General features: G+C 44.9%; 1 pseudogene; it reads left to right on the top strand.

Moving 5' to 3' along the window:
• Positions 1–16,851: 16,851 nt before the first annotated feature.
• LOC125516868 (disease resistance protein Piks-1-like) lies at positions 16,852–20,261 on the top strand (annotated as a pseudogene).
• Positions 20,262–25,252: the final 4,991 nt, after the last annotated feature.

Raw genomic sequence — 25,252 nt, 5'->3', positions numbered from 1 at the left:
AAATCACTAGAACAAAAACTAATTGGACCAATGGAGGAGTCACATAACAAGGAACAATTTCCCCAAGCAGTTTTGTGAGAGGTGCCTTGAGCAAGGAGATCGAAAATGGCAGCAAAATGAACTAGACCTCGTGCTTGAGCTGGATATTCATGTTTGTGGGAGGAAGAAGGAGTGTGTGGGTGAAAGGATAAGTGGAGGAGGGCCATCATGGGCCCACGAGGCAAGGGGGCGCGCCCCTGACCCCCGTGGCCAGGTGCCAGCTCCTCCTGCTGTGTTCTCAGTGCCAAATATTCTCAAATATTTAAGAAAAAATCATATTTGAATTTCAGGGCATTTGGAGAACTTTTATTTTCGGGGTATTTTTATATTGCACGGATAATTCAGATAACAGACAGAAAATACTATTTTTATTTTATTTTAAATAAATAACAGAAAGTAAGAGGAGGGTACGGCAGGTTGTGCCTTCTAGTTTCATCCATCTCATGCTTATCAAAAGGAATCCACTAACAAGGTTGATCAGGTCTTGTTAATAAACTCATTCCGAATAACATGAAACCGGAGAAATTTCGAATAACACTATGTTACCTCAACGGGGATATGCACATCCCCAATAATAAGAATGTCATATTTGTTCTTGACAGTAGGAAGAGGAAATTCAAAACCTCCAAATATAATCGATGGAATTTTTCCAATAGAGTTGATACTATGAACTTGAGGTTGTTTCCTCGGAAAGTGTACCGTATGCTCATTACCATTAACATGAAAAGTGACATTGCCTTTAGTGCAATCAATAACAGCCCCTGCAGTATTCAAAAAGGGTCTTCCAAGAATAATAGACATACTATCGTCCTCAGGAATATCAAGAATAACAAAGTCCGTTAAAATAGTAATGTTTGCAACCACAACAGGCACATCCTCACAAATACCGACAGGTATAGCAGTTGATTTATCAGTCATTTGCAAAGATATTTCAGTAGGTGTCAACTTATTCAAATCAAGTCTACGATATAAAGAGAGAGGCATAACACTAACACCGGCTCCAAGATCACATAAAGCAGTTTTAACATAATTTCTTTTAATGGAGCATGGTATAGTGGGTACTCCCGGATCTCCAAGTTTCTTTGGTATTCCACCCTTAAAAGTATAATTAGCAAGCATGGTGGAAATTTCAGCTTCTGATATCTTTCTTTTATTTGTAACAATATCTTTCATGTACTTAGCATAAGGATTCATTTTAAGCATATCAGTTAATCGCATACGCAAAAAGATAGGTCTAATCATTTCAGCAAAGCGCTCAAAATCCTCATCATCCTTTTTCTTGGATGGTTTGGGAGGAAAAGGCATGGGTTTCTGAACCCAAGGCTCTCTTTCCTTACCATGTTTCCTAGCAACAAAGTCTTTCTTATCAAAACGTTGATTCTTTGATTGTGGGTTATCAAGATCAACAGTAGGTTCAATTTCTATATCATTATCATTACTAGGTTGAGCATCATCATGAACATTATCATTAACATTATCACTGGTTTCAGGTTCATTACCTGATTGTGTTTCAGCATCAGAGATAGAAATATCATTTGGATTCTTAGGTGTTTCAGTAATAGGTTCATTAGAAGCATGCAAAGTCCTATCATTTTTATTTTTCTTCCTATTAGAAGGACTAGGTGCATCCACATTATTTCTCTGAGAATCTTGCTCAATTCTCTTAGGGTGGCCTTCAGGATACAAAGGTTTCTGAGTCATTCTACCACCTCTAGTCATAACTCTAACAGCGTCATCATTATTCTTACTATTCAATTCATTGAGCAAATCATTTTGAGCTTTAAGTACCTGTTCTACTTGAGTAGTAACCATAGAAGCATGTCTACTAATAAGTTTAAGTTCACCTTTAACATTAGCCATATAATCACCCAAGTGTTCAAGCATATTTGAATTGTATTTAAATTGTCTACCAAAATAAGCATTAAAGTCTTTTTGCTAAGCCATAAATTTATCGAACTCATCTAAGCATGGGCTAGCAAACTTAGTAAATGGGATTTCAGCTTTATCATATCTATAGAGAGAATTTACCTTTACTACCTGTGTCGGTTTATCAAAACCATGTGTTTCTTCGATAGGTAATTGATTAAGATCATATGTTTCTTCAACAGGCGGTAAATTAAGACCGTGTATTTCTTCAATAGGAGGTAAATTCTTAACATCTTCAGCTTTAATACCTTTTTCTTTCATAGATTTCTTTTCCTCTTCATATCTTCAGGACTGGGAAATAGAACACCCCTCTTCTTCGGAGTTGGTTCAGGAAGTGTCCAATTATTTTCATTTGTCAATATATTATTCAATAGAATTTCAGCTTCATCCGGCGTTCTTTCCCTGAAAACAGAACCAGCACAACTATCCAGGCAATCTCTGGAGGCATCAGTTAGTTCATTATAAAAGATATCAAGTATTTCATTTTTCTTAAGAGGATGATCAGGCAAAGCATTAAGTAATTGGAGAAGCCTCCCCAAGCTTGTGGGAGACTCTCTTCTTCAATTTGCACAAAATTATATATATCCCTTAAAGCAGCTTGTTTCTTATGAGCAGGGAAATATTTAGTAGAGAAGTAATAAATCATATCCTGGGGACTACGCACACAACCAGGATCAAGAGAATTAAACCATATCTTAGCATCACCCTTTAATGAGAACGGAAATATTTTAAGGATATAAAAGTAGCGAGTTCTCTCATCATTAGTGAACAAGGTGGCTATATCATTTAATTTAGTAAGATGTGCCACAACAGTTTCAGATTCATAACCATGAAAAGGATCAGATTCAACCAAAGTAATTATATCAGGATCAACAGAGAATTCATAATCCTTATCAGTAACAAAGATAGGTGAAGTAGCAAAAGCAAGGTCAGGTTTCATCCTAGCATTAAGAGATTGCTTATTCCATTTAGCTAATAACCTTTTAAGTTCATAACTATCTTTGCAAGCTAAAATAGCTAAAGAAGCATCTTTATCAAAAGCATAACCCTTAGGAATAACGGGCAAGTCTTCATCATCACTTTCATCAGTATTATCAGATTCAATATTTTCATTCTCTCTAGCCCTAGCAAGTTGTTCATCAAGAAATTCACCAAGTGGCACAGTAGTATCAAGCATAGAAGTAGTTTCATCATAAGTATCATGCATAGCAGAAGTGGCATCATCAATATCATGCGACATATCAGAACGAATAGCAGAAGCAGGTTTAGGTGTCGCAAACTTACTCAAAACAGAAGGTGAATCAAGTGCGGAGCTAGATGGCAGTTCCTTACCTCCCCTCGTAGTTGAGGGATAAATCTTGGTTTTTGGATCTCTCAAGTTCTTCATAATGATAAGCAGATATAAATCCCAAGTAACTCAAAGAATAGAGCTATGCTCCCCGGCAACGGCGCCAGAAAATAGTCTTGATAGCCCACAAGTATAGGGGTTCGCAACAGTTTTCGAGGGTAGAGTATTCAACCCAAATTTATTGATTCGACACAAGGGGAGCCAAAGAATATTCTCAAGTATTAGCAGCTGAGTTGTCAATTCAACCACACCTGGAAACTTAATATCTGCAGCAAAGTATTTAGTAGCAAAGTAATATGATAGTAGTGGTAACGGTAGCAAAAGGTAACAGTAGCAAAAGTAATGTTTTTGGTGTTTTGTAATGACGATAGCAATAGCAACGGAAAAGTAAATAAGCGAAGAACATATATGGAAAGCTCGTAGGCAATGGATCGGTGATGGAGAATTATGCCGGATGCGGTTCATCATGTAACAGTCATAACCTAGGGTGACATAGAACTAGCTCCAATTCATCAATGTAATGTAGGCATGTATTCCGAATATAGTCATACGTGCTTATGGAAAAGAACTTGCATGCCATCTTTTGTCCTACCCTCCCGTGGCAGCGGGGTCCTAATGGTAACTAAGGGATATTAATGCCTCCTTTTAATAGAGTACCGGAACAAAGCATTAGCACATAGTGAATACATGAACTCCTCAAACTATGGTCATCACCGGTAAGTATCCCGATTATTGTCACTTCGGGGTTAACGGATCATAACACATAATAGGTGACTATAGACTTGCAAGATATGATCAAGAACTCTCATATATTGATGAAAACATAATAGGTTCAGATCTGAAATCATGGCACTCGGGCCCTAGTGACAAGCATTAAGCATAGCAAAGTCATAGCAACATCAATCTCAGAACATAGTGGATACTAGGGATCAAACCCTAACAAAACTAACTCGATTACATGATAGATCTCATCCAACACATCACCGTCCAGCAAGCCTACGATGGAATTACTCACGCACGGCGGTGAGCATCATGAAATTGGTGATGGAGGAAGGTTGATGATGACGATGGCGACGGATTCCCCTCTCCGGAGCCCCGAACGGACTCCAGATCAGCCCTCCCGAGAGGTTTTAGGGCTTGGCGGCGGCTCCGTATCGTAAAACGTGATGAATCTTTCTCTCTGTTTTTTTCTCCGCAAAAGAAAATATATAGAGTTGGAGTTGAGGTCGTAGGAGCTCCAGGGGGCCCACGAGGTAGGGGGCGCGCCCTAGGGGGGCAGGCGCGCCCCCACCCTCGTGGACAGGTGGTGGGCCCCTGGTCTTCATCTTTTGCAAGGATTTTTTATTATTTCCAAAAAGATGTTCCGTGAAGTTTCAGCTCATTCCGAGAACTTTTGTTTCTGCACAAAAATAACACCGTGGTAATTCTGCTGAAAACAGCGTCAGTCCGGGTTAGTTCCATTCAAATCATGCAAGTGAGAGTCCAAAACAAGGGCAAAAGTGTTTGGAAAAGTAGATACGACGGAGACGTATCACAGCGCCACGCGGAGCCATCGCCGCGTCCGACGAAGGGGAATAAGGTTTTCACCTGGAACACTGACAGAGGAAGCAACTGCGACGACATCCTCAAGAGGAGAGTGGAACCCACATGCGTCGTCGTCGTCCGTGCCGAAGCATAGAGCTTTCGCCTAGTTGCACCCACCAGCCAAACATGTGCTAAGCCGGTCACCGCGGTGTAGCCAAGAACTCCAAAACCAGAACTAGGCACCTCCTCAGTCGTGACGGAGAAGACAACAGAGCCTCCCAATGCCTCATCCCTCGCCGTCCGCACGACCGAGAAACGCAACCACCACCGCTACCTAGAGACTTGCCGGAGAGCCCACCGAATAGCCCACCCCCAGTGGTCGCCGCCCCAGCATCCCACGCCATCCGCACGACCGAGAAACGCAACCATCATCGCTACCTAGAGACCCGCCGGAGAGCCCACCGAGTAGCCCACCGCCAGTGGCCGCCGCCCCGGCATCCATCGCCGTCCGCACGACCGAGAAACGCAACCACCACCGCTACCCAGAGATCCGCAGGAGAGCCCACCGAGGAGCCCACTCCCAGTGGCCGCCGCCTCGGCATCCCCCGCCATCCGCACGACCAAGAAACGCAACCACCACCGCTACCCAGAGACCCACAGGAGAGCCCACCGAGCAGCCCACCCCCAGTGGTCGTCACCCCGGCATCCCTCGCCGTCTGCACGACCGAGAAACGCAACCACCACCACTACCCAGAGACCCGCCGGAGAACCCACCGAGTAGCCCACCCCCAGTGGCTGCCACCCCGGCATCCCTCGCCATCCGCACTACCGAAAAACGCAACCACCACCGCTACCCAGAGACCCGCCGGAGAGCCCACCGAGTAGCCCACCCCCAGTGGCCGCCGCCCTGACATCCCTCTCCATCCGCACTACCGAAAAACGCAACCACCACCGCTACCCAGAGACCCGCCGGAGAGCCCACCCCTAGTGGCCGCCGCCCGGCATCCCTCGCCATCTGCACGACCGAGAAACACAACCACCACCGCTACCCAGAGACCCGCCGGAGAGCCCACCGAGTAGCCCATCCCCCGTGGCCGTCGCCTTGGCATCCCTCTCCGAACAACTCCTTGACACTACAACACGTAAACGCCACTACCAGGCCAGGAAGCAACCACCTCCCAGCTAACCCACAGGGTCCCACAACACAGTCGGACGGAGGGGGCCCATAGCCGGGCAGCACCACCACCACAGTTGCCCAGCGACTGAGCACTAGGTCGTAGGATTGGAGAAAGCCTGGACTGGGTAGGGGACCTCGCATCCACACATCTGGACCCGCGCCACCATCCATCTGCAAGCAACACCTCGGGAGAGCGGCAGCAGCCAGTGCCCCGTCCACAGGGAGCCGCCCGGACATCGTCAGCTCCAGACGCCGGCAGCCTTGGACGCACCTACAACGGCCACCTCCACGTCTCCAGACCTGCGCTAGTCCCCCACCGTAAACCAACCACGGGCCGCCATCGTGCCTGCCTTCCTCGTCCACGCGCCTGTAGAGAGCCGCGGAGCCCCGGCCACCATCGAGTGCCGGCACCCTCGTCCCCACACCCAAAGTCGACGGCCTACCACTGCCAGCGAAGCTGCAGCCGCCGCCTGGAGTCGGGTGCCAGATATGACAAAGACCCAGGACCACTCCATGGCCGCAGGAGGCGCGCCCTTCTAGCAAGCAGCCCGCCACGCCGCAAATCCCACCTGCCGCCGTCACCGGGCGAAGGTCCGCCGCACCGCCAAGTCCCACCCAAGCGCGGTGTCCCGACCAACCAAACCTGGCCCGCACCAAGCCCCATGCGCGGGGAGACGAGGAGGCCTGCCGCCGCTGGCGGCGGCGGGGGTGGAGAGAAGGATAGACGGGGGAAGGGGGGCACGGCCTGCGGCTAGGGTTCCCCTGTCGCTCGCGGGAGCAATCGAGGGAGGAGGGAAAAAATGATATCTCTCCCACCTCAAATCAATACAAGCCATGCGAATAAAAACCTACGTATAACGTACATGTCCAGCTACTCATAGTCGAAGATGTCAATGATCTACTGATTTATGGTTGCACCGATCTTAAACCGTGGTAGATCAGGTCCCAGTCTAGTACGGTTTCTTTTTTTTTTCTTGCTGGAGAGAGAAAGAGAGAGGGAGTCTCCTTGCCGACAGAACCGTGGTAGATCTTAGAAGTGTTAAAGCGGTGGGCGGGTGGGGGTGGCAGAAGAGTGTAAAACATGTAGGAAGATGCTCGTTGCCTCCTTGCCGACAACTCCCAGACGATGCGACCACTGTTACTCCGACCCCGTGATCCTACTTTTACTGCTGCTTTTGCCTCGATCGTCTGCGGAGTGATGATGCTCGGCTCCTGCACTCATCCGCGTGCCCGCCTCAAACGAAGCTGTGTGCTGCATGCACATGCACTCGAGAAGAAGACAATGGCCCCACCATCACACGCATGCACATTATTATATCTATCTACCCAAATCCTAAAAAGTGGTCGGATGCTCGTTTGCTCGCGCGAGCACACACCCTGAGAGCCGTCCGATCGCAACACGCACGCGGGATCGTGACCCAGGGTTCACCACTACACCCACTCCTCGGTGCTGTTCCCCCAATCCCTTCTCCCCCGCACATCTCGCTCGGTCGTCGTGGGTTGCATCGCCGCCACAGAAATTGGAGCGCCCGCCGGCTGCCGCACAGGTCGCGGGTGGTGGTTGAGCGCGCGCGCGGGGCGGAGGCGCGAGAGGCTGCGGTGGTGCGCGCGAGGACTGCAGAAGAGAGGTGGAACGGGTGAAGGTCGCCGCGGTGCTCTGTCTCCAATCCGCCAAGGGGTGCGGGGTGAAGGTCGCCGGCGACACTGCGTTTCCGGCGAGGGGACTCGCCACGGAATTTCTGAGGTAAGAATCACGTTGTTCCCCGCCCTTTTTTCACGGTTCCATTTCTGCTCGGGGATAGTGGTGGCCCTAGTTCGTTGATGCGTTTAGGATTCATGGGCACAGGGAGGGGTAGAGGTGATCATGCGCGCAAGAGGGGAGGCCCTAGTTCATTGTTGTCCCTTCCCAAACATTTTTCCGAGCCCAGTGGGCGGATCCGTTTGTGTGCATCTCGTGTTAATTCAGTCGAATTGAGTATGTGATTTGCCTGAGATTTGTGCAGGAGTTGCCTGACTCATGTCTATTTTTCATGTTAATTTAGTTGCTTGGAGATTTTGGGATTTTGCCTAAGATTTGTGTAGGAGTTGCCTGACTCATGTTAATTTGAGTTGCTACGAGATTGTGTAGATTTTTTGTTGTTGGTGGGATTGATGAGTTGCTTCAAGTTTGTTAGGGGTTGCCTAACTAACGTTAATTGAGTTGCCGAATCTAGAGAGGCTGGGGAGTTTGGGGAGTCTTCGGACAAGAGTGCCCATGTTAATTTGAGTTGCCAATAAGATGTGGATTTTTGGCAGGTTAATTCATGTTGTGTGAGGTTATTTTTTTGTGTAGAAATTTTCCATAAGTCAATATATGAGTTGCCTTGACTTTGTGATCCATAATTCATGGTAATTCATATTTGTGTTTGCTAAAGTGTTGAGTACTAGGGGGTGGGGTGTGGGTGTCTGGTCTGTTTTGTCACTTTTTTATTTGTTGCTTAAGTCATTTTTAGATTTTGGGATTGAGGTAGGATGGCACATCAGCAAGCTCTAACAAGTTTTTGAGCCATGAAACAGGCAAATATAGTGCTATAAGCAGACAAGTTTTCATCAAGCAGAAGAAATTGTATATGTGGCTAATAATTTTTATATTTTTTTTCATTTCCCTGATATCCTTTTGTGTTTTTGCAGCATCAACAATGTCTGAGACAAGCAAAAAAAAAGTGACGGTCAGGTCGCACAAGCAACCCAACAGGGTGTAGATGAAATAGAGGTAACCGCTTTTTCTCGGGCTGAAATAAAACAGGTGGCAGGGGTGGCACAGGGGCGGTGTTGTTCCTTTTTTTACTAGTGTTTTTTCAAGATGAATATGGGGGTGGGACGGGGCGGTGGTGTTGTCATGTTCGAGTTATGCGACTATTTTTAACTAAACAAACAAGCATCATTTTTTTTCAGCGCAGGTACGCCCACCACAGCAACAAAACACGCCGGTAATTGTCTACAAGTGTATGCGCACTAAAGAGATCATCTATCGCGGGAAGCGCCCATCATACATAGATAGTAATACCAGTGCACCATATGCTGATTTAGAAGGCAAGGATATCATGCAAGAGGAGGAATCCAAGCCAAAACGGCGGAGGACATGCAAAAACGAGGTAAATATGCGTAAATTTAGTAGTTTTCACCGCCCCTTTTTTTTGCTAAGGCTGGATGATCATGAGTTTTCCAAGTTATGTATCATGTGATGTGAATGCGTGGCAACTTAGTAAAAAAAATCTCGAAAGCATCATGCGTAAGCAAGTTCAGTATTGGAGGCCTCGGATGAGTGCTGTTTTTGTTATTTTTTGGTGCGCATTGGAAGGCTATTTGCCTGGTTTTTTGGTTTTACTTGCTTGGAATTGGTATGTGAGTTGCCAGTATCCGAGAGACGATATCCAGAAAGTCATCTGAATGCACTCTTTTTCGTTTTGTGCAGTAGGAACTAATGGATGGATCAACCAAAAAGGGCATTCAAGAAGATCATCATGCAGTTAATCGTGATGCTGATCCCTCGCATGCGATTGAATATCATCAAGAGGTGTGTCAGAAAAAAGATTCAATAAACTTGTTGTGTGTTCTTTTAACTTGTTGCGTGTTCTTTTTGCGGTGCTAGAGAAGCACACCCTTTATTGGGTACCAGCATCGGGGAAGAAAGAAGATTGATGCCCGTGGCAACTGTCCGCTAGACATCAACAACAATCCGAGTGTTTCCACAGATGGTGATGGAAATGTTGAGAAAGACATTGCTGTGGAACAACCACCAAAAGCAAAACGTCAAAAGACCGGATCTAACGAGGTAATACACAGTCGCTTCACTTTTGATCAACACTTCCCAAGTTCTGCTGTCAAGTTGCCTAACTGTCCAGGAAATACACATGTTTCATCTGTTGTTGTATTTTTCTTCTAGGATAAGAGAAACAAGGCATCTCCTGTAAGGCTTTCCAAGCTGAACAAACTTCTTGTACCTGTTCAACAAGGCCAAGCTCAAGTCACTTTCAGTCAATTTCTGACACCAGGTACCATAAATCCATCTCTATATGAAAACAGTTGTTGCATAGTAGTAATCCTTTCTTGCCTAACATTATTTTTCTTCAACCAGCTTTTTTTACATTCATTTCTTTCTTGCTTAATCATGACATGTAAGTTGCCTAAACATATCACCAAAGTTGCCGAAAACACCTGAAATTTTGCTTCAGAAGAATACCCATGCCAGTTTCATGTTTGATTCACAATACTACTGAATTTGCATGAAACAAGCCCTAAAACTTTGCCTACCATTGTTTTCTTGCAACCAGTTTTTTTACACATCATTTTCGTCCTTTGCTTAAACATAACATGTAAGTTGCCTAAAACATAGCACTTATCTGGCTAAAAACATCTGGAGTTTTGCTTCATAATAACCATATCGATATTTCTTGCTTCACATTTGTCCTAATTTTGCCCAAACAAACCCTCAAACTTGCCTACCATTATTTTCCTTCAACCAGCCTTTTTTTACATTGACTCCCCACCCTTTTTGCTTAACCTTAACATGTAAGTTGCCTAACCATAACACTTAACTTGCTTAAAACAACCAGTCTTTGCACAATACTCCTGGATTTGTCCAAATAGGGCTTGAAGCTTGCCGAAACATCTACACACACACACACCTTGCTTACGATCTACAGTTGCTCAAAACAGGCCAAGCAAGTTGCTTTACCAGTAAACATACTTGTGTTTCTACCAACTTATTAAGCAGAACAACAAACCCATCAAATCAATTAGGCAGAAAATCTAACATTTGCAGCAATTAACAGCACCTGTGCAACTTTGTATTTCTGTTTTTCATCCAGTACATGCTCTTACACATTTTTTTTTTCAAAATGCAGCCTTATACAGATCGTGGGGAAAGAGAAAGGGAGGCTTGTGTTCTTCAGTAACCCAGGGGACAGGGATGAAAGAAGCACACGACCATGGGGGAAAGTGAAAGCTAAATCTGACCTTTTTTGTGCTTCTTCTACCCTTAGTCAATATGAATTGCCTGGAGAACAAATCCTAAACCAGCCACCATTGGAGGATTGTGGAGAGTTTTCTGGATCTAGGAGTTGTCCCTTTGTGGCTTGGGAGAGAGAAGAAGATGGGGCTGGGCGATTTGGTGGGGAGAAAAGGAGATGCCCAGGGGGTGGAGGAGGGAAACACGTGGGGGAGGGAGGATCAGGTGAGTTCCGTGGCTCGATGGTTGGGTGCAAGGAATCGGGAGCGGGGGCCAGGTACTTTTCTATTCTGGATAGGAGGGACAGAAAATTACCATTTTGGCAGGGCTGCCAGGGAACGCTAGGGAGCAGCCGGCTGCTCCCTAGACGCGTCCATCTATCTATATCTATCTATCTATCTATCTATCTATCTATCTATATACCTATACCTATACCTACCTATACTAATTACAGACTCCCTAAAAAATCCCATGTTAATCAATAATTAAGAGCCGTTAATCTCGTGGAACCTAATTATTACGGTCTAGATCTTCCGCATTTTTCCTGGGTTCATGAGAAAAGAAAAACTGATTTTTGGACTGGTCACGAGATTATTGTGTGAGTTGTACTCACTTTGGACTCTCCATGTTGGACTCTCCACGTTTCCTCAAAAAGAAAAAAAGAAAAAAAATCTGATCGTTCTCTCTATTGCTTCTAAACCATCCCAGGTTGTAGGCTGCTAGAGATTACGATACAATCTACCATATAATTTTGGGCTGAAGGAAAAAAAGTCACGTATATCTCCTTCACGACCTAAATTTCTCAATCTCCCACATGAAAAAAACTGTCACGTAAGCATCTCTCTCTCTCTCGTGACTGTTTTGAGGGAAAAATAGATAACGACCCATGCCAAAGACCTTTTTAAAGAGCCTCCTTAATCCTTCGTAAAAAAATAGGATCCACGTTCGTTTTGATGGAAAAAAAGGGGAACCCAAGACGATTCCCTCCGTGTTACCTCCGATCTCCTCGACGCCAGTTCAACTTATCCTCGCTAACCCATACCTCTCGATCTTCCCGGGCACCCAGCCACGCTCTCCTCCAAGAGAAAAAAAAGGATTTATGGTCTCATCTAAACGATGACCATGCCTATATCCCCCTCAAGAAAACTATGGCTGACTTCGTTTCTCGGCCCCATGGCTTCTGCGTTTTTTTATCTTTCTGCGAGACCGATCTATTTTTCTCTCGCCGCCGGAAATTTCTCATGGCGGCGCATGACTCCCATGTGCTAGATGTAAGGACGCTTTCTTTTATCTCCACACCACCGTGAATTCATCGTTGCAGCACACAGCCGCCACTTCGTCGAGAAAGTGGAGGTTGCTTAGGAACATGGAAGAGATGCCATCAGGGGGCGGCGCTGAAACTTCATGGCGGCAGAGGAAGATTACATGAATCGTTCAAGCATAGGACTAGCTACATGCTGAGACACGCACCACACACATATACTGCAGGCGGTTGGACATGGGCATGCCCATCGACGATTTAGACGAATACGAGATCGACCTGATATTGAGGTACTGTTCCAGCCAACAATCTATTTACACTCTTCCGGTCCTTTCCTATGCACGTAGGGATCCAATTATTTTTTTCTGTTTGGCAATGCACTCTAACTGTTCGTTGAATTGTTGAAGTGCCAAGACTTGAATTCCTATAGCAGAGTTTTCCTCAGGAATTTGTAGCATATGAAGTAATAGTAGGATATATACACTATTATGTCCTTTGGGCATGTAATCTTTTTTAGTACATAGTGTGTTTGTTACTAATTTGGAACTGTCTTTCATGTACTGGCTAACAAAACTGCATTTGTATCACATTGGTTGCTTTACATTAGGTCGCTGATTACCTGTTAGTTTCCTAGAATACTCGCTCATGAAGATCCACTCATGCATACATCAAGGCAGAGTTGCTTCAGTCTCCCTACTCCATGCCATGGGGATTAACCATTGCAGCGCCCAACTGTACATGTCTCAGTCCCCAACTAATGGAAACAGTTTGGTGCAGGCAGGGCCGTATATGAGCATGTGCAACAGGAGCGACCGAACAGGGCCCCCGGCACCAGAGGGGCCCCATTTTTTTGTTAATCAAAGTATTAATTGAACTGTTTAAAATATTTTACAGCAAGCCACTCTACCCATTTCTCTCTAATCACGATCCATCAGTTCCTCTCAGCTCTTTCAATCTCACAGCTCTTCCAAAATAGCATAGTACAGCTAAAAAAAGTAGATTAGGTGTGTGCTATGTACATGTCTTTAAAACTTCTGCTTCCAACTGGTGTATTTTCTTGTGAAAAACTACACTGGCTGACAAAAATATTATTGTTTTTCTTTCACACATAGTGCCTAATTTTGATTTGTACAGGGCCTTCGATTTCCTCGGTACAGCCCTGGGTGCAGGCATGTAGCTGACTCCAAGCATATATTGTTGCTCTTGCCTATTACTCTCTCACGAGGAACATGCTTTCCCTGCGATTATTTGCCGGTTGCAGAATGTGGACATGTATGTAGAAAGGCTCGATCCAAGAATCAGTTGATGGGCGATGCTGTAATTAGTCAGCAGCAACGTCCACCTGTACATGTACGCCGGCTGCAAAGGCAGGCAGGTGGATTGATTCCGGTGTAAAGGAAAAGGAGCCTCGGCCCTCGGCAGCAAATGCATAGGGCAACCAGGTGAAGCTATGTTTCGTTTTCTAAGTTGACCCACATATTTATTCCTTTTGGTTATTTCAACCTCTCCCTCACGTCCAATAGGTATGTACCGTGCATTCATCCTTCGTATATATGAAAACCTTGAAAAAATATCTTCTCTAAATATCTTCATTAGATTTACTATTCACTTAATTGATAGTTAGATGATAATTAATTGGCATCAATGATGAATTCAGATTTTGATTCATTGTATGTATTCTTAAGATTATAAAGGATTTTACTCCTCCAGTTTAGTTTTGGCATCATGTATTTAAATAAAGTACTCCCTCCGTACCAAAATATTGACTATTGCTCCAGTTCTTTATAGTTTCTTGGCTTTTACTTGCTTTGACGTCTGTTATGCAGATGAATTGACATGGGGGTGCTAAAACAGAACCAGATGGCAAGGCAAGGATTACACAGGTCCTATAGAAAGACGACCCCCATGTTGGCTCGCCAAAATCATACTTGGAAGCGACACCAATGGTAGCACTAAATTAATATATGCCACCGAGCATGGAGCAGTAGCCTTCCAGAGTCAAATATATGCTCTCACATTTACATTCACTTGGAAAAAATTATGTGCTAAGCTCCACAGGATTTTTTCATGATGCAAACATATAAATACATGTTCATAAGTCAGGAGGAAATCCTTCTCACTGAGAAACAATTTCTATTTGCAGTTGTTGTACTAATCACTATTACTTCCTTAATAAGTCGTTCAAATAAATCGGATCTGACTCTAAATTGCAGATTACAATATTTTATCATATGTAGGTTAAATATAAAATCTCCCTAGCTCGGTTATGATACCATTGTACTATCCTAACAAGTAAGGAAATCACCTTTAAAGATTCTCAGGTTGAGGACCTGAACATATAGGAGTGCTTGGCAATGTCTATGTGCTGGGCAGAGAAACACGCTGCCCAATCCATCGATCTGATGCCAATGCTAGCATGTTCGGCTACACCTACAAGTTTGCTTGGATTATTATCTGGTGCGTTATTAAGTTGCTATTTTTGTACTTGCAAATATTTATCCTTTTTTGTCATTTAGATAAATTTATCTTTTTGGATTACAAAACTGCAGTATATTTAGCTATGTGCTCCTAATTAAATTTGTTCCTTTAGCTTCTATCTTATTTCAGTCTTGGGTGCACTGGAAGATCACTATAGATATACTTTTTTCCTGATTATTCTGGCCATAAGTTTTGTGGTGTACTATTTTGTTATAAGATGGTTTGCAATTTTGATGCATTGCTAATGCTACCTTTTTACATTTCGTTTCCACAAATAGCCCTTTAATTTTTTGTTATGATAGATGATTGGTTTTCTGCCAGTACATTTTGTCAATCATTTACTTGATAATAACCTGTCAAAATAGTTGAATTTCATAATTTTCTAGCAAGTATAATTACCTAATGTATTCTTCAAATATAATTTAAATGTATTTAAATCATCAGGTTGTATCGACTATGGAGATCTGGATGCTATAGGTGCATAGAATTATGTTGGTATAAACTAATGTCTGCTTTGCTTTTCTACAGAACCTTTTGCTTATATCTGATATACTTGAGATGTTAAAGAAATGAACATGTGGAATAACCTGGTAATTTTTTATTGTGGTGAACAGCGCAATGCTTACCTGCGTCAATACGATTAAATTAGGTGCAATGAAGCCAATTTTGACGTATCTTCCAGTCACGGGCACGGACAATGAACAACAATAAATGAAATAAACTGCTAAAGTAGAACATTATGGTCACCCTCAAATGCAGCATGGTCATATTCGGCCAGGTTAATAAGCTTTCAGAGCACTAGAGTAAACATGCATCGCTTTACTAATTTCTGGTGTTCTTTCCACATACACATTTTTCATGAATTTACTAGCACTGTTCATCATACATCTGCATAAAAAATGAAGTATTTAGCTTATGATGGTCTGTGCTAAGTAGTAGTGAAAACATTGGCAAAAAAGGAAGGTTTGCATTAGACAGTCCAATTAGGGGTTTTAATTTCTGAGGATTAGGGTACCCTCCAACCGTCAATAGTTCAATCAAATGAAATAAAAGTTTCAAATTTAGTTAATGTGATATTCTCATTTCCAGGTGATTTGTAGTTAATAATGGACAGGGTTTGGTAAAGATATTGCTATCATACTGCTGTTACTTAGGTTTCCGTTGCTCATTTGTACCGCCAAAAAGGACAATAAACGAGGTGTATGATATAAAATCACGTGTTGAAATGTTTCAAGTTATTGCTTGATTTTTTATAATAGGTCGACTGTTTCCTTGAAGTCATATATGATCCAATGGCTCTTAATGTATTATGTTCGTTTTGATTTGCATATTGGAAATTCATGCTCTACAAACTATTTGTCGGTTCTCTACTATTTTTATTTTCTATTTTTTTGTACCTAATAAGGTTAAGTAAAACAGTGATGACTAAGTTAAGGCTCTTGCAACACATTGGAGAGTGCAACAATTCACTTAAAATCGGATCAATATATTAATGCTAGCTACTTTTGCAATCGTAGATGAGAATGGATTTTTTCCTATGACATTTTCTAACACGACTAATGAATATGTGATATAGTGTACATCCACGGTTGTATTATTTTTCTAAAAAAATATTATGATTTTTTTATTTTTCAATATTTCAAATATGTCAACACCCATGTATATAATATACTATTAATATCTCCACACATTTGCAAAATGACTAGCATTAATAAGTTAAATAAAATATTCCTCGCACTAAAGCGGCTCTCCTCTCCTCTCCTCCCCTCTCCTGACGTAAGTTTCTCCAATGCAAAAGTAGATCGGGCAGTGCAGCCGGATTGAGCCACATACATTGGCTCCTCCGCCACTGCACAGCACTGACACACGCACACACACACAGACAGAGTGAGAGATAGAGAGCAGGCCGGGAAGAACGGAAACGGAGCTCGGCCTGTTCTTCGCCGGGAAGGGCCGGCACCGTCGCCGTCTCTGACACACACAATCACACACACACACACACACACACACACACACACATATATATATATAGAGAGAGAGAGAGATAGAGAGAGGCCTGCTGTTCGGCGGGGGCGTTCCTGTTCCGGTGCATACGGCCTAGCAGAGCCATGGAAGGAGCTCCCGTCACCGCAGCCACGGGGGCTTTGGGGCCCGTCGTGGCGAAGCTGGGTGCTCTGCTGGGCAGCGGGTACAAGCTTCGGCGCCGGACTCGCAAGGACGTCAAGGTCATCAGATCCAAGCTCAAGCCTGTGCACTCCATCCTTTGGGCGGCATGGGAGAGGGAGGATCTCGATGCGGAATCCAAGGACTTGAAGAAGGAAGCGTTGGATCTCGCCGACGATATGCACGACGCCATCGACGACTTCATCCTCACCATGGAGCCGAGCCGTAGAAACAAGCGCTTGGTAGAGAGGAAGATTGAAGCCAGCTCCCCTTTCCAAGATTTCAAGACAAGAGTAGATGAAGTGTCGGGCCACTGCCACAGCAAGTGGAAGTGGGACAAGAACAAATGTGGCTTCTCCAGCTTATTTTCAAGAAAAAATGCCAAATCCAGCAGCCCCAGCAATCTACCTCATCCTCGAGCTCCATTTGTCCTCAAGGATGAGTCGGAGATCATTGGAATGGACGCATGGAGGGATGAAATCATCAGATACCTGGTAGGAGAAGAACAGCGTCTCAAAATGGCATCCATTGATGGAATGGCCGGTGTGGGGAAAACAACACTTGCTAGCCTTGTTTATGGGGACGAGGAGATTGGAAATAGGTTCCAATTCCAGGCTTTTGTGTCCGTCACTCCAACTCCTAACATGAAGGAGGTTCTCACAATTATTCACCAACAAGTAGGAGCTCAACCACTTGCTGACAGTGAAGCAAGGACGGAGGAACAAATCATCCAGGCAATATCGAATTTCCTGGAGGACAAAAGGTGCGCAGATCTATGAAAAGTTTTTTTGTTAATTAATGTCTTCTCACATGTGCACTGTGAGGGCCAGGATTTCAAATTTAGATCATCTACCAACTAAATCTGGTCAATCTGTCTACTAACTATCTTGTGCATCCAACTTGCCTAGGTACCTAGTAATAGTTGATGACATATGGCATCGTGGAGAATGGGACATCATCAGGAGGTCTTTTCCAGAAAATAATCTGGGCAGTAGAATTGTCATCACAACTCGTATTGCTTCTGTACAAGGAGATGATTTGGATAATAGCAAGCTCAACATCAGAATGAATCCTGAATGGAATTCTGAAAAGGAAAGATGGCTCTACAGAATTGATGAGGAAGATATCGCTGCTCGGATGAAGCCTGACACGGTTGGACAAGGCTTTGACTGTGACCATCCTATTGTGAGCATGTGTGGTGGAGTTCCGTTAGCACTACTTTGCATGCTTTCAGCAATGGCAATGGTCGGAGAGCAACAAGAACAACTAGGGGTACATGTAAAGGCATGTGATGTGCAAGATATGATTGAGAAGCAAGTTAACCAAAGTGGAATTCAGAAAACTCCAGGGTTTGAACCGTTGGTACAGAGTTTGCAGCTTGGCTATGTCGATCTTCCTCACCATATGTTGAAGACCTGCCTATTGTACTGCAGTGTATACCCTGAGAATTACCCTTTTCACATGAATGATTTGGTCATGAGATGGGTCGCTGAAGGATTTATTTATAAAGAGGATACAGGGAAAGGTTATCTCGAAGAGCTTAGCAACAGGGGATTTATGTTTCGTCTGAAGGATTCATGGGGCATGCCCTACTACCAAATGAACCCGATGATGTGGAATTTCCTTAGATGGAAATCACGTGAAGATAATTTCATTAGTTGCAGTTCCGACATCACACTGCCATATGCATGTCGCATCCATCGGCTATGTATTGACGATTATCTAGTTGATGGCGGTGAGGTGCAGGTGGTGGATACCTTGTTGGAACTGGATTGGTCCCAGATTCGATCTCTTGTTGTTTTTGAAGGTGCTAAGAGATGTGTCCCTTTTGAGAGATTGGAACGTATGCGCGTGCTGGATCTTCAATATCACCATCAATATCTTGATTTTGAAAAGTTACGTTTGAGTTCTTTTGTGGATTTTGTATTCAATGCCCTTGGAAATCAGCATGTGAAGGATATATGTGGGCTGCTCTCTATGAGGCACATATTCGGCCTAGAAGGGACAGGAATCAGTGAGATACCACCGGAAATAGCGAGGCTGCATCATCTGGAGACTTTGTAGATAAGATTGACATGGATCACAGAGTTACCCTGTGAGATTGGAGACCTACAACAGTTGAAGACTCTGGTCGTGAGTTGCAACGCTGAGCTGGAAAAGCTGCCCAGGGAGATTGGGGGCCTGCAACATTTAGAGACTCTGGACCTGAGCTTTAGTAGGCTCACGGTGCTGCCACATGAGATCGGGAACCTCCAGAATTTGGAGAATCTGAACCTGCATGCCACCGAACTCAAAGAGCTGCCCCAGGAGATTGGGAAGTTGCAGCATTTAGAGACCTTGGAGCTGAGCGGCAACAGAGGGCTCACACAGCTGCCTCGTGAGATGGGCAAACTGCAGAATTTGAAGCAGATGCTCTTGTATAGAACAGGGGTGGTGAAGATACCAAGGGAAATTGGAAGGCTAAAGAATCTGGAGATTTTGGAACTAGGTGCGACCATCGGTGCTCTACCATGGGAAGCTAGTCAGCTTTTGAAATTGGAAGGAGTGCCGGAGTGCTTTCGCCAAGCCTGGAAAAATAGTGATCTTGTGTCTGAGCTAGCTGGGGAGATCCTGTCCATTCAAATGATTGCTTGGGACGGTGATAGGGGTGGCATAATCATTGGCAGAAAACACATGAGAATTCCATGGTGGATCAAGGATCACTTCAACGACCTTGGTTCCTTGGATATCAGGATATGCAAACTGGAGGAGCGGGATCTCAAGATTCTGTGGGAGATGCCTAACCTGGATGACCTCCCTGAGAGATCCCATAGCCATCAGCGGTGAAGGGTTCCCAAGGCTCAAGAAACTGGTTGTTGACTGCCGCGTGCCACGAGTTGTCACCTTTCAGGAAGGAGCGATGCCCTTGGTGAGACATCTCTACTTTGAGTTCCAGTTCTACGGTGGCCCACCTCCACCTGCAAATAAGGACCCTCAACTGGGTATCAAACACCTCCGGAGCCTCTACCGGGTCGAATTTAAATGCAGCGGGAAATGGTATGAACGAGCAGCAGAGAGCAGCCCGTGCGTGAGCGCCATGATTGATGTGGTGAGGAAAGAAGCCCAGGAGCATCCCAACGGGATTCTCTTTCGTGTTACTGGCCGCCAATATGAGGAATTTCCAGCGAACAAGAGTGCACAGGCTTCCAGCAGTGGGACAAGCAAGATCGACGGCACTCCAAATAGTGGGAGGGGCGAGATCCAGGAGGAGGAGGAACAGACTTTTCCAGTGATCAAGGAGAGCGCAGAGGCTTCCAGCAGAGGGACGACTGGCGAGATGCAGGGGCAGGAGGAGGAGATTCAGGAAGAAGCGTGATTGGGTTTCTTGACGAGTATTGCTGAGGTAATAATACTCTTGCCTCTTTCCTTGTTTTATTTATTACCGCCACCACTTTAGTAGCTAACTAATGCACTTACTTGTAATTTGCAGGTTAGGCATCTCCCGATTTGCAGGTTGGTTGGTTGGTTGGTTAGTTATTTCATCGTCGTAATTAATGGTTGCCTCAAATCTATCTGCAACCATCTTCAACTATATATCTATATGGCTCTTTTTCTTCAGGCTTCCTCCATCTCATGCTAGCTAGCTGTTGCTTAATTTCCATTGTCATATGCAACAAAGGCTTCCAAGTTGATTTGGCCCTTCAAAGGCACCTGTATCTGTATGGCAGTGCAACACTTTGAAGGGCCCGGTATTGTCATGTAATTTAGTAGTAATCCCTTTGAAGGGAGCCAACAATTTTCTACTCTCATCTAGTAGTAGAGTAGGTTTTATCATGCACTTAATTGTTACCAAAACTCTCTTGTTATTATGTAATAATAAATGTAACGTTTTTTGTTGTTCGTTTGTAATCGAAAGGAGAGATTATTTATAGCTGGCTAACGCTCAAGTAGAATTATATTGTATATATACTATGCATGCGACCTAGGGGGAACCCTAGCCGCCGCCTTCGCTAGAGCCCCCCTCCTCCTCCCCACTCCCTCGCCGCCGCCTGATGGCACGGCTGGGCAAAGACCGGTCAGCGCCGGCGGCAGCGGGGATCTGTTTGTCCCCTCGCACGGTGGCCATGGAGCGACGCGAGGCTGCCGATCTAGGGAGGGGTGCTGGGTGACGGACATTGTGGCACGGCGGCTTGCCGGCGTTGGGGTGCAGCGGCGGGTCACTGCCGTACGACATGCGTCGTGGTGGTGGTGCACGCGACTTGGACGGGGACGACGTCTACATCTTCGGCGGTGGCACTCAAATCTGTCTCGGCATGGTGCGGGGCGCGGTTGACCTGGGTTGCGGGCGGGTGCCCCCTGCCATGGCGGTCCGCTGGTGGGGGTGGGCAGCAGTGGTGGTTCCTCTACTTGGGTTCTGGAGCTTCGGTCGGTGGCTGCTTCTGTTTGGTGGTGTCGGTGGCCAACGAGGGGATGTGTCATCGGTCGGCCAGTGGTGGCAGGGGCGATCCGGGGAGGGAGGCAGAGGGCCTCCGGTCCTTACCGTCGCCGATATCTGAAGGAGCCAGATAGGTCGTGACAGTGGCCCGGGTCCCCGGTGGTGCGGTGTGGTGGCTGTAAGTGCATCTAGTGCCACCCCTAGTTGGTTTTGGAGTATTGACGACAAACCTAGTTGAGGGACTAATGTGTTTGTGAGAATTGCAGGATAACACAGGTAGAAGTCCCTCATTGGTTCGGTTTTACTACCAGAGATGACCCCTAAAAATGTATGAAGACATTGAAGTCAAAGGTGGTATATGAAGATATTCACATTGAAGACTATGACAAGAGAAGACACTATATGAAGCCTATGGAGCTCGAAGACTTAGATCTTTCGTAGTTCTTTTTCTTTTGTGTTGAGTCATAGGAACCACCGTAGTGTTAAGTGGGGTCCAAGAGAACCAGTCAGAATGACTGAAGTGATGCCTAAACCAAAAACCTATGTCTTCGAGTGAAGACTATGAGAGCGAATCTTGTCCAGAGTCGGACAAGTCAGCTTTGCTTGTAGCCCAAGTAAAGTTGTCGTGTGAGTTTGAAATCTGACCGTTGGAACACGTGTCAGTTCCTTAGTGACCCAGGGTCATTTCGGACAAATCAGGTCGGGTTGTCAAGTGGCTATAAATAGCCCACCCCCTACAACCATAAACGGTTGGCTGCTCAGATTGAAAGTACGGCTTTTGTCGTTTGAGAGCAACCCATCTCGAAGCCTTTGAGAGAGAATTGGGCATCACTTAAGTCTTCTTGTCTGTGTGATCTGAAGACTTATTACACTTGAGGACTGTGCATCCTCCAGCCGGTTAGGCGTCACGTTCTGAGCATCCAAGAGACATTGTGGATTGCCGGTGAACGAAGTCTGTGAAGGTTTGGGAGTCTACCTTGCGGACTTACCAGAGTGATTGGGCGAGGTCTATGTGACCTTAGCTCAAGGAGAATACGGTGAGGACTGGGTGTCCTGAGCTGTGTGTTCAGGACTGGGTGTCCGGGACTGTGTGTCCTAAGGTTTAAATACCTAGCCGCTCCAACCAGACGTACAGTTGTCACAGCAACTGGAACTGGTCCAACAAATCATTGTCTTCAACGAGTCACTGATTTCATCTTCACTTCACTTTACTTACTGTTACTCCTTATGAAGTCATTGTATGTTTGCACTATCATTTGTCTTCACTGAGTAACTGTGTGTTCTGTTTGGCTTCACAATATCTTCCTACGTGATCCTTACTACCTAGCTGCTATTAGTCTTTGTGCTTTCAGTTTATTGAATACTTGACTATGGTTTGCCTAGTGTAGTCTACCTTCCGCTGCATGGTAATAGGTTTAATTTTATCGTTTGTCTTAAAAACTTCTATGTTCTGAAGACTTTCATAAAAATCGCCTATTCACCCCCCCTCTAGTCGATATAACGCACTTTTAATTGGTATCAGAGCAAGGTGCTCCCTTGTTCTGTGTGATTCGGTTTAACCACCTGGAGTTTTAGCTATGTCGATTGCAGGGATAATTAAAGTCTTCGCTGCATGCCCCGTCTTCGTTGGAACTGAATATCCCTACTGGAAGAATAAGATGCGCATGCATCTTGAAGCCATTGACGTCGACCTATGGTATGTCGTCGAGAACGGCGTTCCCAAGGCTGGAGAAGGTGTCACTGCTGCTGATGTCAAGAAATTCGTTCAACTGGACTCTACTGCCAAGAATATCATCTGTAGTCATCTGACCAAAGGACAGTATGGCCGTGTGAGTGCTTTGAAGACATCCAAGCTGGTCTGGGACTGGCTCTCCAAGGTCAATGAAGGCATCTCAACCCAGAGAGATCAGAGAATCAGTGTCCTTCACAACCTCTTCAACTGCTTCAAGAGAAATGACAATGAGAATGTCCAGCACACATTTGACCGACTCGCTGACATCACAAATGAGCTTCAAGCCCTCGGCGCCACTGAGATTACCAAACACGAAGTCGTCAAGACGCTGCTGAGATCACTTGATAGTTCGTTTGACATCCTGGCCCTGATGATTCAAGAACGTCCTAATTTCAAGACACTCGATCCGTCTGACATACTTGAGAGGCTCAACACACATGAGTTTCAGCTTTCGGAGATAAGAGATATCTACGGTCCAAACTATGGGCGAACTCGTGCCTTGAAGGCAAAAGCGGTCTCCTCATCTGAAGAAGAATCTGACAGCAGTTCTGATGATCCTGAAGACATTGGAAGGGAACTTGCTATGCTTGTCAAGAAGTTCCAAAAATTATTCAAGAAGAAAGGTTTCAGAAAGTCTTCCCGATCAAGTTCAAGGAATGATGAAGCTCCTACTCATGACTACAAGAAGAAAACATTTCACAAGTGCAAGAAACTTGGCCACTTCATCTCTGAGCGTCCACAGTGGGACAATGAGAACAAAAAGAAGAAGAAGAGCAAGGAATATGACTCTGACGACAAGAAGAAGAAGAAGAAATACTCAAAGTCTTCTTCCAAGTCTTCCTCAAAGTCTTCATCACACAAGAAGAGCTCATCTGGCAAGGCACGTGCGTTTGTTGGCAAGGAAATGGATTCAGAGAAGGAGTCTGCTTCTGAGGAGGCGGAGGTGGAGTCTGAGGAGGAATCCGACTCAGGCGTCGCAAGTCTGGCTACAGCATACGTTGCCAAGTCCATCTTCAACACTGAAGACAATGACTTCATCACCGACACCGATGCAAATGACAAGGACTACTCCGCTTCTACCTACTGCTTCATGGCACGCGGTGCCAAGGTAAACACACGCACTACTCACTATCAAACATCTAGTGACGATGACTCTGATTGTGGTTCAAAACCTAGCTACAAAACACTTGCTAAAATTGCAACTAAACAACAGAAAACTATGGAACATATTCAAAATCTGTGAGACAGAAGCGATGATCTGTTAGGTCCTGAAATGACTCGATCTGAATCCTTAATTGAAGACATAAAAAATCTTCACGTTAAGTATCAGGAACTTGAAAGTCGTCATGAAACTCTCTCAACAACTCATGAAAAGCTTTCCTATGATTATCTTTAAAGGAAGAAAGATCTTGAGAAATTGAGAGCGGTTCATGAAGATCTTCCAACGGAAAACGAGTCACTTCGCGCCAAACAGATCAGTCCCGCTCAGGAAGGATTTGAACCACCATGTCTTAAATGCATTGAGCGTGATAATGCTATTTCTGTTGCTGAATGTTCTACTGCTACTGCTGTTGCAATATCTTCAACTATTGATGTGGTAACTAACCCCTCTGCTGAGGATACCACCGCTATTGCTGATGAGAATGCTAGGTTGAAGACATTGCTTGAAACAGGGATGTACAAAAGTCTTAAAGGGCATCAGACGCTATGTGATGTCCTGAAAAAGCAGATTCTGAACCGAAACCCTAGGAAAGAGGGTGTAGGGTTCGTAAGGAAAATGAATGCAGATGGGTCTTACTGGAAACCTGAGCAGTACCCCAAAAACCATGTGGGTTGCTGCAAAGGAACCTTCAGCAGATCCATCCAATCTATCTGGCTTCACTTGTGCTAACCCCATTATCATTGATGAATCCTTTGATGCAAACTATATACTGTTTAAGAATCAGAATGGTGAAGTATTTGCCAGGTACATTGGTACTAACTGCAGGAATGGACCGCCTATGAAGAAGATCTGGGTTCCGAAAAGGTGTCTGGAGAGTCTTCCTATGAATGTCATCATGACACCTCACATGAAGAAGACAAACCTCAGACCAAAGGCTTCATACGGTCCAAAGGCTTCATACAGACAGAGGACTCACCTGAGTCGCACTAACGCAAATGTTTTGCAGGGAAACCGTACTCAGGCATATGAATATGAGAG

The sequence above is a fragment of the Triticum urartu genome, chromosome 7A, assembly GCF_056163025.1.
Source record: "Triticum urartu cultivar PI428250 chromosome 7A, HENAU_Tu73, whole genome shotgun sequence".
In the NCBI taxonomy this organism is placed as follows: Eukaryota; Viridiplantae; Streptophyta; class Magnoliopsida; order Poales; family Poaceae; genus Triticum; species Triticum urartu.
This window is presented reverse-complemented; position numbering and strand designations above follow the sequence as displayed.